Source organism: Branchiostoma floridae, chromosome 4 (assembly GCF_000003815.2).
Source record: "Branchiostoma floridae strain S238N-H82 chromosome 4, Bfl_VNyyK, whole genome shotgun sequence".
NCBI lineage: Eukaryota > Metazoa > Chordata > Leptocardii > Amphioxiformes > Branchiostomatidae > Branchiostoma > Branchiostoma floridae.
Genome location: NC_049982.1, coordinates 32,835,485 through 32,851,318, shown reverse-complemented (window position 1 = coordinate 32,851,318; position 15,834 = coordinate 32,835,485).

Below are 15,834 nucleotides of genomic sequence, written 5' to 3'. Positions count from 1 at the left end.
GGGAATAGTAAGCCACAAACCGCATAATTCTATTGTGCATTGTTGCCGAGATATTCTCGATCATAGGTTCACCTTAGCCGTAACCGCTACGTAACACATTCGGGCGTATGTACGCTTGAGATTCCGAAGTCTTCAAAATTATTCCGGTGGGTCAAACTTGGTATCGTTAAAAAGGTCTCTAGGTAGGGAATAGTAAGCCACAAACCGCATAATTCTATTGTGCATTGTTGCCGAGATATTCTCGATCATAGGTTCACCTTAGCCGTAACCGCTACGTAACACATACGGGCGTATATACGCTTGAGATTCCGAAGTCTTCAAAGTTATTCCGGTGGGTCAAACTTGGTATCGTTAGAAATGTCTCTAGATAGGGAATAGTAAGCCACAAACCGCATAATTCTATTGTGCATTGTTGCCGAGATATTCTCGATCATAGGTTCACCTTAGCCGTAACCGCTACGTAACACATATAGGCGTATATACGCTTACGATTCCAAAGTCTTCAAAGTTATTTCGGTGGGTCAAACGGGGTATCGTTAAAAATGTCTCTAGGTAGGGAATAGTAAGCCACAAACCGCATAATTCTATTTTTTGCATTGTTGCCGAGATATTCTCGATCATAGGTTTACCTTAGTCTACCGCTACGTAACACATACGGGCGTATATATGCTTGAGATTTCGAAGTCTTCAAAGTTATTCCGGTGGGTCAAACTTGGTATCGTTAAAAATGTCTCTAGGTAGGGTATAGTAAGCCACAAACCGCATAATTCTATTGTGCATTGTTGCCGAGATATTCTCGATCATAGGTTCACCTTAGCCTACCGCTACGTAACACATACGGGCGTATATATGCTTGAGATTTCGAAGTCTTCAAAGTTATTCCGGCGAGTCAAACTTGTTATAGTTAAAAAGGTCTCTAGATAGGGAATAGTAAGCCACAAACCGCATAATTCTATTGTTCACTGTTGCCGAGATATTCTCGATCATAGGTTCACCTTAGCCGTAACCGCTTCGTAACACATACGGGCGTATATACGCTTGCGATTCCGAAGTCTTCAAAGTTATTCCGGTGGGTCAAACTTGGTATCGTTAGAAAGGTCCCTAGGTAGGGAATTGTAATCCACAAACCGCATAATTATATTGTGTATTGTTGCCGAGATATTCTCGAGTATAGGTCCACCTTAGCTGACCGCTACCCTTAATCGAAGGCCAAGGGCAGGGTACGTCGGTACCTTTATTCTGCGATTCCAGCCAAGGGTTCAAGTTCCGGCCCAAAAAACTTGATATCATTAGAAAGGTCTTTTAGTGCATAATGGACAGATGCAAACCGCTTTTCAATCGGATGTTTTGTTAAAGAGATATTCTCGAGTATAGGTACAAGGGTTGAAGTTGCGACCGGGCAAACTTTATATCATTAGAAAGGGCTCTTTGTGCGCTATTGAAAGATGCAAACCATAGTCTAATCGGATGCTTCCTTCTGGAGATATTTGTGATCGTTTGGACTCTACTCTTGGCTTACCCGCTTGCCTTAGACGTAAGACAGGGGTGGGGTGATACCTTGATAATTCGACTCCAAGTTTGGATCGAAGTTCCGGCCGGGCAAACTTTATATAATTAGAAAGATCTCTTTGTTCGCTATTGAAAAATGCCAATCACAGTCCAATCGGATGCTTCCTTCTTGAAATATTACTCATCGATGGACTCTAGTCGTGGCCTGACCGCTAGCCTTAGCCTTAAGCCAGGGGTGGGACGATACCTTAATAACACAATTCCAAGGTAGGGTTCAAGTTCAGGCCAGGCAAACTTTATATCATTAGAAAGGTCTCTTTGTGCGCTACTGAAAGATGCAAACCACAGTCCAATCGTTTGCTTCCTTCTGGAGATATTCCTGATCGTTTGTACTCGTGGCAAGACCATCTGCAATCCCTTGGGTGTGCAGTTTTCTCTCAGATCGCCGACAGTGCGTACGTTACCAGGGAGCATTGTCACATTGGAAAACCCTGACGTGTGGTAGAGCCCAGGGCACCCTGATGGGCCCTCTTGTATTTCTGGCGATGATCAATGATGTTAGACCGGTCACCGAGAATTCACACTATAAATACGTAGATGACTTCAATCTGGGAGAGATCAGGCTTATCTTATGCATGGCCATGCACTTCTCTTTCTTGCGCGCCCCCATACAACCACCAGTGCTGACTCTTGCAGGACAGACACTTGAAACCACCACCCAGGCTAGGTTGCTTGGACTCCACATCCGCTCTAACCTGAAATGGGATGACCAGGTGGATGTCATGGTGTCCAAAAGTAGCAAAAGACTGGTCGTCATCAGCAGGTTGCGACGTTCCGGGGTGCCGATCGCAGACCTTAACACCATATACTGCGGTTATATTAGACCATTACTCGAGTACGCCGCCCCATGCTGGGCTTCAGCACTCATTCAGAGACAGTCGGCCGCCTTAGAGCGGGTGCAGCGAAGGGCCTGCAGGTTGATGATGGGGCGTCATCATCAGTTCGTTTCTTACACAGCAGCTCTCCAGCACATATCGCATCGGCCTTGAGCGCCTTTCAACCCGGAGACAGAAACTCTGTACTGACTTTGCCGTGAGAGTTGAAAGGTCTCCTCGTTTCTCCACATGGCTGCCCCCTACCCGTGGTCAACAGCACGGCAGGCAACTCCGCAACTCTGCGCGATACCAACAACCTACTGGGACTAAACCGCTACTTAACCAGCGCTATACCAGCAATGATCAAATCATTGAACGAACTGTAGACTCTGTGTATATACTCCACCATAAGTCAGGACAATCTGTTTTTAGCTAACGTACATAGGTCAAGTCAACCAGTTTTAGCATGACCAGACTTTTAATATGTATAGTTTTAACCCTATTTTAATTGGCCTTTTAGACATTGCACTCGAATCTGGATATTTATCCATTATGATATTTATGCTACACATCTTATTGTATTGTTTATGTTATAATTGTACAATATGTTCTTGTGAGTAGCAATAAGGTGCGATACTCAATGTAAACAAGTCTGATAATTCGGCTTTCGAGCCTCAAGTTGGCTATGAAATGAATAGACCATTCTCTCTCTCTCTCTAACCGCTAGCCTTAGCCTGAAGCCAGCTAGAGGGTGGGGTGATACCTTAATGTCGCTATTCAAACTTAGGGTTCAAGTTCCGGCCGGGCAAACTTTATATCATTAGAAAGACCTCCTTGTGCGCTATTGAAAGATGCAGAGTCCAATCGGATGCTTCCTTCTGGAGATATTCCTGATCGTATGGACTCTAGTCGTAGCCTAACCGCTAGCCTTAGCCGTAAGTCAGGGGTGGGACGATACCTAAATAACGCAAGTCCAAGTTAGGGTTCAAGTTCTGGCCGGGCAAACTTTATATCATTAGAAAGGTCTCTTTGTGCGCTACTGAAAGATGCAAACCACAGTCAAATCGTTTCCTTCCTTCTGGAGATATTCCTGATCGTTTGTACTCTAGTCGTGGCCTAACCTAACAGCTAGAGGGTGGGGTGATACCTTAATGTCGCTATTCAAACTTAGGGTTCAAGTTCCGGCCGGGCAAACTTTATATCATTAGAAAGGTCTCTTTGTCTGTTATTGAAAGATGCAAACCGCTTTCGAATCGGATGCTTCCTTCTCGAGATATTCCTGATCATTTGTACTCTAGTCGTCGCGTAACCGCTAGCGCGCTAGCCTTAGCCGTAAGCCAGGGGTGGGTTGACACTTTAATGTTGCGATTCAAACTTAGGACTCAAGTTCCGGCCTGGCAAACCTGTGGATTGACATGCCTGGCGCTTATTTTCCTTGAGTTGGCGGAGGGAGAAAAAAACAGGCGGCAACATTTCTTTGCGCGCTAAATCAAAATTAAACTGCTGTATTCTAGCCTTGTTTCATAGCAGACAGTCCTTGTTACGTATGTTGCAGACTAAATCTTCTATCTTAAAATCTTCGATGACGTGAAGGGAAAATGTCAAGTCAAAATCCGATTCTCTAGCAACATCCGTTTTCCGCCGCACAGCCTGGCCTTCAGTTACGTGGTGACCTCTTATGACTTCCTTTGTTTGGCAAAACTGCCAGTATGGTATCGTTGTTCACAACATCAACCATGAGAGTCGTTTTCTTCTGCCCTTAATAATGTTTATCTGTTACAGACCCTAAGAAATTCAAACAAGCAAATAGATATCAGTTTATTTTGCTTGTATATGTCTTGACAATACGCTTTCAAGTACATGCTCTCATACCATCTCAGAGTAATATCTGTAATTTTCCTCTATTCCACTAGAGGACGCATCTATATGAGTATAGCGGCTACAGACATGGAAAGTTCACGCCAGGTTGATCTGTCCTGGGCGTACTCCTTCCAGTTGGTTCTGGAGACTCCCAGCTCTGTGAGTTGTGTGAATTGTTATCTTCCCAGCCCACTGACCCATTTACAAAATGTTACAAATATGGTAGAAAATGGTAAATACTGGTAGAATGCTGTTATCATTATCAACAAAACATTAGAAGTATCCAATTCGACTGTGTGTTGGTGGGCTTTGACGAAAGCTGGAAATGATTAGGTTTTGGGTCTCCTAGAGGCTTCCATTGGTACTGCTGCGGAGCTTCATGTTTTGATATCTTGTGTTCTGAACAAGCTATGGTCACGATGTTTAGGTTTTAGATAGCTCTTTTACTCGGAAAGAATTGACGTAATATTTTACCACCTAGCGGCTAGGGTTGTAATTGCAGGAGCATTTTTGTAAAATAAAAATTCTGAAGCGGAAAACTCAAGAAAGGAATACCGAATTTTCATGATGTTTGGTGTGTAGGTAGCCTAGACCAAAATGTAAAAAATGAAATAATAATAATGCAAAATTGGGAGACATTTTCATAATTAATGTGGACATTCTATCATAGCATTTTTTTCAATATATATCTCATATCCCGGACATGATATGGTATTGACATTTGATTGGCAGATAGCTTTTGATGTCAGGACAAGGTTGGTCAGGTGTGAGCCCCTTAACGTTTAATATTGGAGCTCTAGAGGCGTATTTGTCAAGACAGCTCAGGCAAATCTGTTCATAATAATGTGCAAATGAGGAATTGATTTGCATAATTAGTTATCAAATAATACGTATAATACGCATAATACGTATTCCTGTGTTTTCTATGATAGATGTAGCACATTAAGTTTATGATAGGTGGAACATAAACAGACTCTAAATATGTAATTGAGGAACTGGTTTACATAATTAATGCATAAATGACAAAAATCGTTAATGATAGATTTTGGGATGTTTTACATGTGACATGTGTAAACTGATCAACGATGACCATCACCATCCATACATTAGGTAAATGTGTAAGTCATCTACAAAACATCTGCATAACATCTAAAAAACCTCTAAATATGTCATGGAGGTATGAGGTCGCCGAACTCTAGTTGGGTTTGATTTTTTTTCTGTATGCAGCGGAGGATGAAATTCTCGATATTCTGGGAGATGTATGCCTTTGGTGGTGCTAGCAGAAACATTTTTTGTACATTGATGCGATGTACAAAGCTGGGAAAAAATTGATGACTAGAATGAATAGATTTTCTCTTTCGGTGCTGTAATGGAGGTAATTGTAAATAAAGTGTATTTCATCTTCTAGTGCATTTCCTGTACAGTGTTAACATATTCTGTCGCTAACAGGTAATTGTTTGTATCTACCTTTCTATTTCTAATATACACTCATTATCTTCGCCAAGATGGTTCTTTTTCGTAAGTGTTTGCATAATAACGCAAATATGATGATCAGTTGATATAATTTTATGCGAATGAGGCCCTTGTTTGTATAATCAATGAGCAACACTCAAATCAAGGAGGTTAAAGAATTCTTTAACCTCCTTGCTCAAATGCATCGGTCCTATGTTCTCCAAACAGAGGTTGGGTCCCGAGTTGGGGGTTGTAGTGGCCGGCCGGATTTCGCGGCTCGCGGCCATTACTATCCCCACCCCGGCCCCGCGACTCAACCTCTGCTTGGAGAATATCGGTCCTTCAGGTTGAGATCATTTGGCGAAGACATGAAGTTGTGGAAGCTGTGGTTATCATCTCATTTCATTGTCTCAAAATATAGTGAGAAAAATGGACTGTTCTAATAAAACCTCTCAAAGCCTCTGTTCTCCAAGCCAGGGAAGTTTACTGACCGGAATTTCGGAATCACACTGAGTATGACTACGATATACAATGATAAAGATACTCACAGCATTGATATGTGACCTCTAAGTACTTCTTCGTGCCCCAACAGGGTTCCCCAAACACGGCATTTGATGCCTGTACAGAGCAGTGGCTATGTCCGTCACAGGCGTCTTTCACAACGGACAGATTGGTAGAGCTGTTACAGTTCGTCGTACGTACAGGACCCTCACATATTCCATGTTGTTTGCGGCCGTACAGCGCGTCCGTTATATGTATCTCCTGACTTGAGTTACATCTCAGGGACATGGTCTCACGCTCACAAACTAGACTTGTATTTTGTGATCCTGTGGGGTGATAAAACAATTCGGTAGCATCAAAACTACAATGGTTTTATCAGAACTGTTGGCCAGACTACGCGTGAACCGTGGGCTCGTAATAATTACCGGATCGAAAGTTTCGAAAGCGGCCATTCTTTTAACTTCTCTAGGACGGTTGCGTTTTAAGCTCCATTTGTTTTGGGTTTTGGCTCTCAAGAACTTGTCCGAAGCAGCATTGTTGCTATCAAAGACTTTACAAGAGCATAGCTCCATCTAAAACTATGTACGGATTTTCATAATATTTTGCAGTAGTTAGATCACTTGATAATGTTACACACGAAATGTCCCTAGGAACAAAGGATATGGATGGATTGTGATAATAATCGGTGAGGTGGCAGGTCTTGCATATTCAAAAGACAAGCCACTAGGACCCCATTCACACTCAGAAAAAGCAAGCGGATTAAACGTGCAAGCCGCTTGAACGTGCAATCCGATTGAAAAAAATGCGCTCACACTCGTTTTCAGACAATCCGATTTATCGCACACAGTCCAAGCTGATTGCGATTCTGTATCTGGACTTAAGGTACTCTACAACATTGTTGGTAGGTTTTCTCAAACCCACTCTGAATCATGACCCCGAAGGAGATCTGCTCAAAGACGTTTTTGTGGATTTTTTCGAGCTTGCTCTGTGTTTCCTCTCTCCTCCAGAGCACGATCATGAGCTTTGTTTGCTTCCAATTCCACTTGCCTTGACCCTACAGCGTTTTTCTTCTTTCCAGACATTATCATTAGGCACAAAAATAAGTCACGTGAGCAAACCTGTCAGTGTGGCGTGTCAAATAGTTCCTTATTAGCTGATATAAATCTAGTTTACGAAAAGTCTTGAAAAACGAAGTCAACTATCTACCTTGCAAACCACGAGCTAACGACGAAGCAAATTGCCAAAAAAACGTCTGCGTGGTACAAAAATAACCTAGCATGCCAGAGGGCTTTGAGTCATGCATCACTAAGTTTACCTTTCTTAAAGAAGCACTGGCTGACCTCGAATGGGCACGCCCTCACTCTGAACTGGACCTGTGTTTTTGCTCTTTTTCGAATTATTGGTCCTAAACGTGAATAGATGTTTGCACAACATCCACAGTGGTCCACGAACACGGCACCCCAATATTAAAGACAAAGGCGAGAGCCCCCACTTATAACCGACATATTTGAATTAAAGTCATGCTGAAAGTTGTTGCTGACATTGCTTTTGGTAATTTGTGACATAACTTACTTAGTAACACGTGGCATCTTCAGCAGGTATAACAGATAACGTTAGCAGGTACAGCTAAATGTGCGCGATAGTAACGATACGCATTGCGGCAATCCTACATGTATCTTCATGCCGATACTACCCTTTCGGAACTGCAGAGTAGACCTGCCGACCCGCCGCGTTAATAACAGGCTGCTGGGTCCGCATGATAAGATGAGAAAATCCCTCTTTTCTATTCAAGGATGAAGCCATCCCGTCATTACTTATCTACCAGTATTGAGTCACTTTGGAGTTAGGCGTACTTGTTTCGTCTGGGGTTGTCCAAGTCCCATTCAAGACGAAAACATCATATCAGCGGGATAAACCGGGCCAATATTTTGTGCCTTAAGGGATTGTCTTCACCCTTAGTGAACGGTAGAAATCTATAGACACCGTCCTTGTCAGAAAGCCACACCGTTTCAGGATATCAAGACTGATACATCGGGCAGCCGCCAGCTTAGCGACCACAACACAGCGGGATGTCAACAAGCATCTCCGAACAACCGCAGTCCGTACTAGATCTTCTAGACATAGACGAAGATGTCAGATTCATGGAGTCGTCTGACATCTGCTTCCCTAACGAAGGACCACTTCTTCCCAGACATGACAGTTCAACGGATTATCAACAACATCATGGGTATGTTAAAAGAGGGTCTACATCGTACATAACAGACAGTGCTGCTCAAAAGCACACACCTCGGTCTTCTTCTGTAACATCGCTTCATGTTGGTGGCGAAGAAAGAAAGGAGAATCACGCGGACTCGTGTGTTTGTAATTTCATAGACGAGAGTCTTAGTGACCTGGACTGGTTCCTGATAGAGAAACACCTGATTCCATGTGAGATATGCAGGACCACCCTACAGCGAATATGTGACTACGGAAAGGAATCGGAGGACTTTAAAGAAATCGGAGACTTGGAGAATATCAAAACAAGGAGTAAATTACAATATCAAGACAACACCACAGATTCATATGAGAGTTCAGGTATGGAGTCGTGTGACTCTGAGTGCAGCTGCACTATGTCTTCGTGCACATGGGAAAGCTCAACTTGTTCGGGATATTCCGGCTGGGAAGAAAATCAAAGCAATGTTTTCACTATAACGGAGTGCTCGCTATGTTCCAGTAAATTTACTGCGTCTCTACCTTCCATGGATCCTGGCGCATCGCCTGTAATCCTGCCCGTTGCTGACGCGTCAGCTGTAACCCTGCCCGTCACTGACGCGTCAGCTGTAAACCTGCCTGTCTCTGTCACTTCTCCCATTGAACGAGCTGTCTCTGTCACTTCTCCCATTGAACGAGTGGCTACATGGTTACAGGAACACGAGAAATATATTGATGTGCGACCGAGGCCCGGTCTATCAGAGGTTCTTGCCTCCCTCAGTGAGCGTTTCAAGAGACGATGGATGACACCCCGTTGTTGTGTTCACTAAAGCTAAGGGCACAACCCGCCGTACGTGCAATTTGTCCGTACGTTTTTTTGAAGGCCACGTCCGCCACGTATTTCTAAAAACGTTCAGGTTGTATAGGGCGAATTCGCAGCCCGTTGGCAAACAAAGTTTTGCCTGCACGTAAAGGTCTACGGCGTGTTCGCGTACTCCCAAATCCGTCGGATACCCTACGAGTTCGTACGGAGGCGGTACTTACCACTTACGGATCCCAAACGATTGCCCACGTTTTGGCACGTAGACAGCACGTATTTGCACGTACGGTGGGTTGTGCCCTTAACTTTAAGTACGGGTACGAGTTAATTGTTGTCCCTGCTCCTCTAGATCTGAACGGAGAATAGACTCCGGCTTGATTTGGACCTGTTTGAGGTGTTTTGTCGGGCTTTTTATCTTGCTACTAAAAGTAAAAACTGACGCAAAAGATGATAATGACTAGAAGGAAAGCACAATAAAACGTAATACTAAACAAAGACGTCCAAAGCAAGTCGGACGGAACCCAAACTCTGCTTGAAGAATAGTTGTCTCGTATCTTAAGAATGTTGGTGCTTCAAATGCCCAAAGATGTATTAAGCTGCTAAGTGAATTAGGAATCTAGGAGATAAGAAATATTGCTGATAAAAGGATTTCTACGGTGACAGAGAGCTGCCTGTAATCTTCTGTGATTGTAAAGCTGATTGTAATCTACTGTTGATCCTATTCTATATAGCCTATGTTTACACAATCTCTCACTGGCTGGGTTAATGTAGGACCGACCGGTAAGAACGCGACTTTAGTCAGGTTACAGTTCCATATACAGCATTAAAAAAAGTGAAACGAACTTCTTGCAAAGGTCATACTTCCATTCAAATGCGTTTCCCACCCATACGTTATATAATGCATTTCGGATACCGTGATATTAAAGGTGCGCTCCCACCGCACTTGTGTCAAGCTTGCGTCACTACGGGGTTCGTTCACTTCGTCACTGTTTTGGTATTTTCTCCGATCTTTTAGGATTTAGATATTGCGTAATACGTAAAAGTATGACTTAGAAGACGACAAAGTACACAGAGAGAAAGAAAATTCGTTCTTTATCTCTGAAATTCTTCTAGTATCTTTCGAACCCCGCAGTGACGCAAGCTTGACACAAGTGCGGTGTGAGCGCACCTTTAGAGTGATATGATGAAAGGCGACGAAACGAACTATCATAGCTTTTCTACTTCTCAAGCTATTGGTACTATCACAACAGACAAGGGAATCATCGTGTCGCTACATACTAGACTTGATCAGTAAGGCGCCTGGTCGGGAATAAGATACGCACTTTGCCTTTATCCTAATCATCGCCTCAGGACTGGACTCATGCCCACAATGGACGATCCGGCCGTCGGGTCAACCGAGGTATTGCGATATTTGTTGCCCTTTCCGTAAGGACAGTGAACAACCATGTATAACATGTTGGCAGGATAAGGCTAAAAGTTCGCGAAGACAATTTTCTTCAATAACAAATTTAGATGACTAACACAACGCCATCAGTGCATTATATGCCGAATAATGAATGTTGAAGAAAAGAAACTGAAGATGACGCAAGTTCCCTCATCAAGAAGACATGAAATACTAATGATATGGTGTACGGTATACAGGTTAGTCGTTTTCCAAAGGACCTTAGCCTCTATGCATGTCAACAGGTGTGCTTACCGTTTGAGAATTCAAAGTCCCGTTTAAGCAAAAGACAGTATCCTATACGCAAATCCAAAGATTTGGGATTATATTTTTGTTGTTTACGCTCCTCGAAAACAATGCCATAATATACTCTCGCTTTGCTCTCGCGCTTCCAGGTGGATCATAGCTATAACGGAACTGTTTAGCGGCGAGACGAAACAGAAGACAATGTGTATTAAAGGGAACGGATCAAAACAAATGTTTACAAAAATACAATTGGAATTCTGGACATGTCTTATAGATCCTTTGTACGCCATGCTCCACCCTAATCTCTTACAATGTAGCAATTAAGACACCAAGTTTGTTTGTATTGTATACCCGGTAAACTACCTAATGAGGCAACACACCAGGTTTGTACTACTGAAGAGTATACAAGTTGCAAAATCGGACAGATTTATTTGCTCCCCACACAGAAGGAAAGACCAACCACGTGGGTGGTTCTTTACGTGCTCGAGGTGTGGCTTTCCTGAAACACGAGACCTCTATTTAAGCTATCCGTGTGTGAAAGAACGTGCAAACAATGTACATCAAACGTGGTGGAAGACGAAACACATTTTATGTCAAACTTTTCCTTCTACGATCACGAAAGAGCTGTTTGAAGAGGCCATCAAATTCCACCCAAACTTCCTCACATTCACTGACAAAAAGAAAACAGTTCTTATTCTAACATCACAAAACCCACACATAATAGAAAAGGTAAGATCTTTCGTCTTCCACTGTCTTCGAAAAACGAGTCGAACCCAATAACCCAGGATCTAGAGTTAGCTTTTACTAGCTTTAGACTAAAGTAGACACTTTTGATATTGTTTTTACACTGTTTGAATCTCTTATGTTACCTGCAATTAGCCCACGGGCAAGAATTTGCAATAAACTTTACTAACTTATTTAACGCCCTATCCCTTACCGAAGCTAGGTACTCATTTCCACTTGAGCGAAGTGAGGAAAAGTCATATAAGTGCTTTCCAAGGACACAGCTTTAGTGGGGCATGTCAGGAGATTCAAACCCCCGGCGTAGTGTTAGGGCCAAATACCCTAACATTACGCTGCGCCTGATGAAATTAAGCTTCCCCACTCTCTACAGTCAGCAAAGATATTCGTCAGGAAAAAAACTGTCAGATGTGACAAGACACTCATGGAATAGATGTTCACATCTTTTAAGCGTGACAGGTGTTTTTGTAGGGGGGGGGGGCAATGCTGACTTGCGATGTTGAATTCAACATGGTCCTGGTTCTCACGGCCGCATGCTTTGAACTGGGTCGGCGTACCGATGAAGTTTGGTGTTTTAAAGAATTAAATTAACACACGAGCGATTAGAAAACAGCACAAATCAGCAAAAACTAGCCATGCTGCTAGGGGCCCAAACTCCTACCTCTCACCTTACGAGGTGAGATCAGTAAGTTTTCGGCCTCACCAAGAAATAATAAGCACAACTCAAATTTTGAGGCACAACTTCATAGTATGAAGCCTTTTATCAGTATCCTCCAGATTTCAAATCACTTCAGTCATTACTTTCCAGGCATTCGTTTTTTTGACAATCAGAAAGTAAGTTGCGAGAAAAACCTGGGTGAACTGTGACCAGTGTGGGTCGAGTTCACCATGCCGTAAATTCTTCGTCATTAACAAAAGACATTGTCAAAATGTTTGATAATGATTCTCCTATTTCAAGAAAAAAGAATTCGGTGTCTGACTTCCAGCAGCGCAAGTTGACCCGCCACATCAGGTCAGGTCAATTGTTCACGCTTTTTGCATTGCCGCGCCAGCGGCAATGCCTTATGCCAGCTTTCTTCCATGGATCCATGGACGGACCTTTTAACCCAGCCCTTCCAAAGCCCCTTCCAAAGGCCCTTCTTTCCTTGCCGAGTTTCATTGCTTAGTTAGACAATGGTACATTCCAGGCGAGTATTAAAACTCTCTTCTAGACGCATGTTACTGTATGTGGTCCAGCGTAATAAATCTACGCTTTAACTCACCATGTTTATATAAAGATATATCACAAATTGCATCAGAAGGAACTTATTTTGTAATGAAAAATAATGCATATTCATTGTGGGTCAAAAAGTTTTACAAAACCTGTTTAATTTGCCAATAATTCATGTGACATAAATTATGATAATGAGGTAAATTTCCAATATCCCCTTTTGCTGCATTTCCTACTGAAGAAGCTAGGTGTCGCTCTCAGCAGTTCAGCCATAAAATACGCGGCAATGCACAGCTTTTCTTAAAAGATTTCTTGTTTTCCTTCTCCCTTACCTAACGTTACTGGGTGTCGCCTGCAAAGAAATGATCACACTAATTTGAATTTTGGTACACATTCATAGAAGACTTTATACTTGGCATCTATGCTTCGAAATTTGAGTTGTGCTTATTATTTCTGGGTGAGGCCGAGAACTTATTGATCACCCCTCCTTTGGGACAACAACACTGACCCATGTAACAAATATCATGATCGTAATTGCACGAAATGTTCTGAAGATATAGCGCCGAAAATACACATTTTCAAAACCACCAGTCGCCCAGAAGGTCTGCGCAGGACTGAGGCTATATTTTGGTAGAATTGTGAGAATCAGAGGTGAACCATGACTGCAACACGATAATTTTCTCAGTCACACCCTCGGTGTACGCAATGTGAGATGCTATGCGACCGGAGTAACCTGTAAAATTGCTTAAGAGGTGGAACGTACAGGTAATGTGTACTGGGTTAGTTGGGGTTAATCCTCCCCTTAAGGCTAAGCTTCAGAATACAATGCCTGGATAACCAGGCGGAGACAGGGCGGAATAAATGGTACTGCGGAAATAGCACCTTCGGTCACTTTCGTCGTTGGTCGTAGGGCGATTTAAATGTCGTAGAATATTTTAGCCTTTTCAATAACAATACATCTCGACTTTGTACGACACATTTTTTGTACCACTGTCTCAAGATAAGAATACGTACGGCAATCGAACGGCGAATGTGATAGGGCTTTTAGATCCTTGGCATGTATCTTTGGTCCAAAGTGGGTTAAGGCAGAAGGCTCCCGAAAATGGATCGAAACACATTGACTGGGTAGGCCCAAAGCCTAAGGCTTCCTCATCATGAAAGCTCAAGCAATCCAGCACTTTAAAATTCTGTCAGTACCATTTTCATTGAATACATGTAAATTTCCAGCTCCATGAATGTACATTTTTAACAGGTTCCCATCGAAAGTTACAATGATATCGTCATGGGAATATCATAGCATGACCTATGCTGTAGCAGGGAACATAACGTTACAGTATAGAAGACTGTGATGGTTCATGTAGGTTCATATCATGCAGACACACCAAACCAAGAGCGAGTTATTCAGAATATGGTCTGAAACACCACTGTGACAGCAGGATATAACAGCAACTGCGTTCATTGTAATGTATGAAACTTCCTATTCATTGCTGATTTTGCATTACTATGAAATGGAACTAGGAGCAAAGAGCGGTACAGGTATAGTATAACAAAAGACGTAGAATGAGCTCCTTGATAACTTACGGTGCTGAAAAAGACATGGTCGGTAGGTGGGATTCTCTTTTTTCAGATTTCTGCCGAAGTGATCCAATAAGTACTGTTTATCAAGTGTATCAGGACGCCGACATTTTCAATATCATATACTAGTATTGTTCATACGAAAAATTATACAACAGAAATGCGGAGAATTTGTTATAAAACGATTATAGAACGTTTTCATCACTCAGATCATGATGTCAGATAAAAAATGCTCCTAGCTAGCAGCGGCCGATTTAGCAAATGGTAGAGTTGTCAGTTTGTTTCCGAACATGTTCCCCTAGAGTTTATGAAACATGTTGTCATTCTTTTGGAAAAGAGAACCACTTAATCAAGTCTGCAAGTCAACGTTACGAATCCATCTTCAGCCATGTCTCAAGACGACAGAAAAACCATTCAGCCGTCAGTCTCAGACCAGACACTTCCAGGCAGACTGTATAAGGACCCGAAGTCTTCAGTGGCATCCGGTGCAGTTTTGTTTGTAGCCGCTTGGGGGAGCGAAATCAATTTCGGCGCAGCATCGTCAAGTTCCTTGAGCGCAAGGATTAGGAAAATCTGATAAATGGGATAAATAAGAAAATAATGATAAATAGTGATGTGTTCGAATCGGATGCTAGCTTTACTATAGCTCGAATCGGCTGCTGGAATCGGCTGCTGGAATCGGCTGCCGAAACGGCTGCTAACTTCAAGGTGGTGTATTCCTACGGGGGTATTGATAATAGAATTTCGCAATAATTAGCCAGAAGTGTCAGTCCGTATGATTTCCCCCTTGAAGTGTTACCCTAAGGTGGCAAAACAAACCTGGTAACATTCTCCACATAGCCAGCGCAGGTATTTTTTTAGACTATATAATTCTCGAGTCTTTGACCATTCAACACGGCTGACGCTAAATTACGTCATAGGCTCTTAAATGAAGATACCTTACACGTGCTTACCAAGGACGTCGTTGTGCTTGCCAACTCACGGAACTCCACCTCCTCCCTCTTCACTTTGTCAAAGCTCCTCCTTCCGGCCACGACGTTCGTGGTTTCGTAGGCTGGGTTAAAGTTCACTCCCAGTGGCACCAATGGACCTTGAAGTTCAACCCGACTTCCTTCCCTGAAATTCAAAGGACTGTTGATACATGAAAGGTGGGGGTGTACATCCAAACACTTAATATGGGGGTGTACATCCAAACACTTTGTATGTTAGAATTTAGATTATTTAATTTACCTGTTTTCAATCACTTCATGTATTTGATTTTGTTCACTTGTAGTGATTTTAACCTCCTTGCTTGTAATAAGCTCCCTGGGCATGAATTTGCAATAAAAAACTTTATTGATCGTTCTAAGCGGCAATACCAGTAGCAAAATTGGGAGGCACGTGTATTACATGTTTTCAAGGGTCACTGATTATA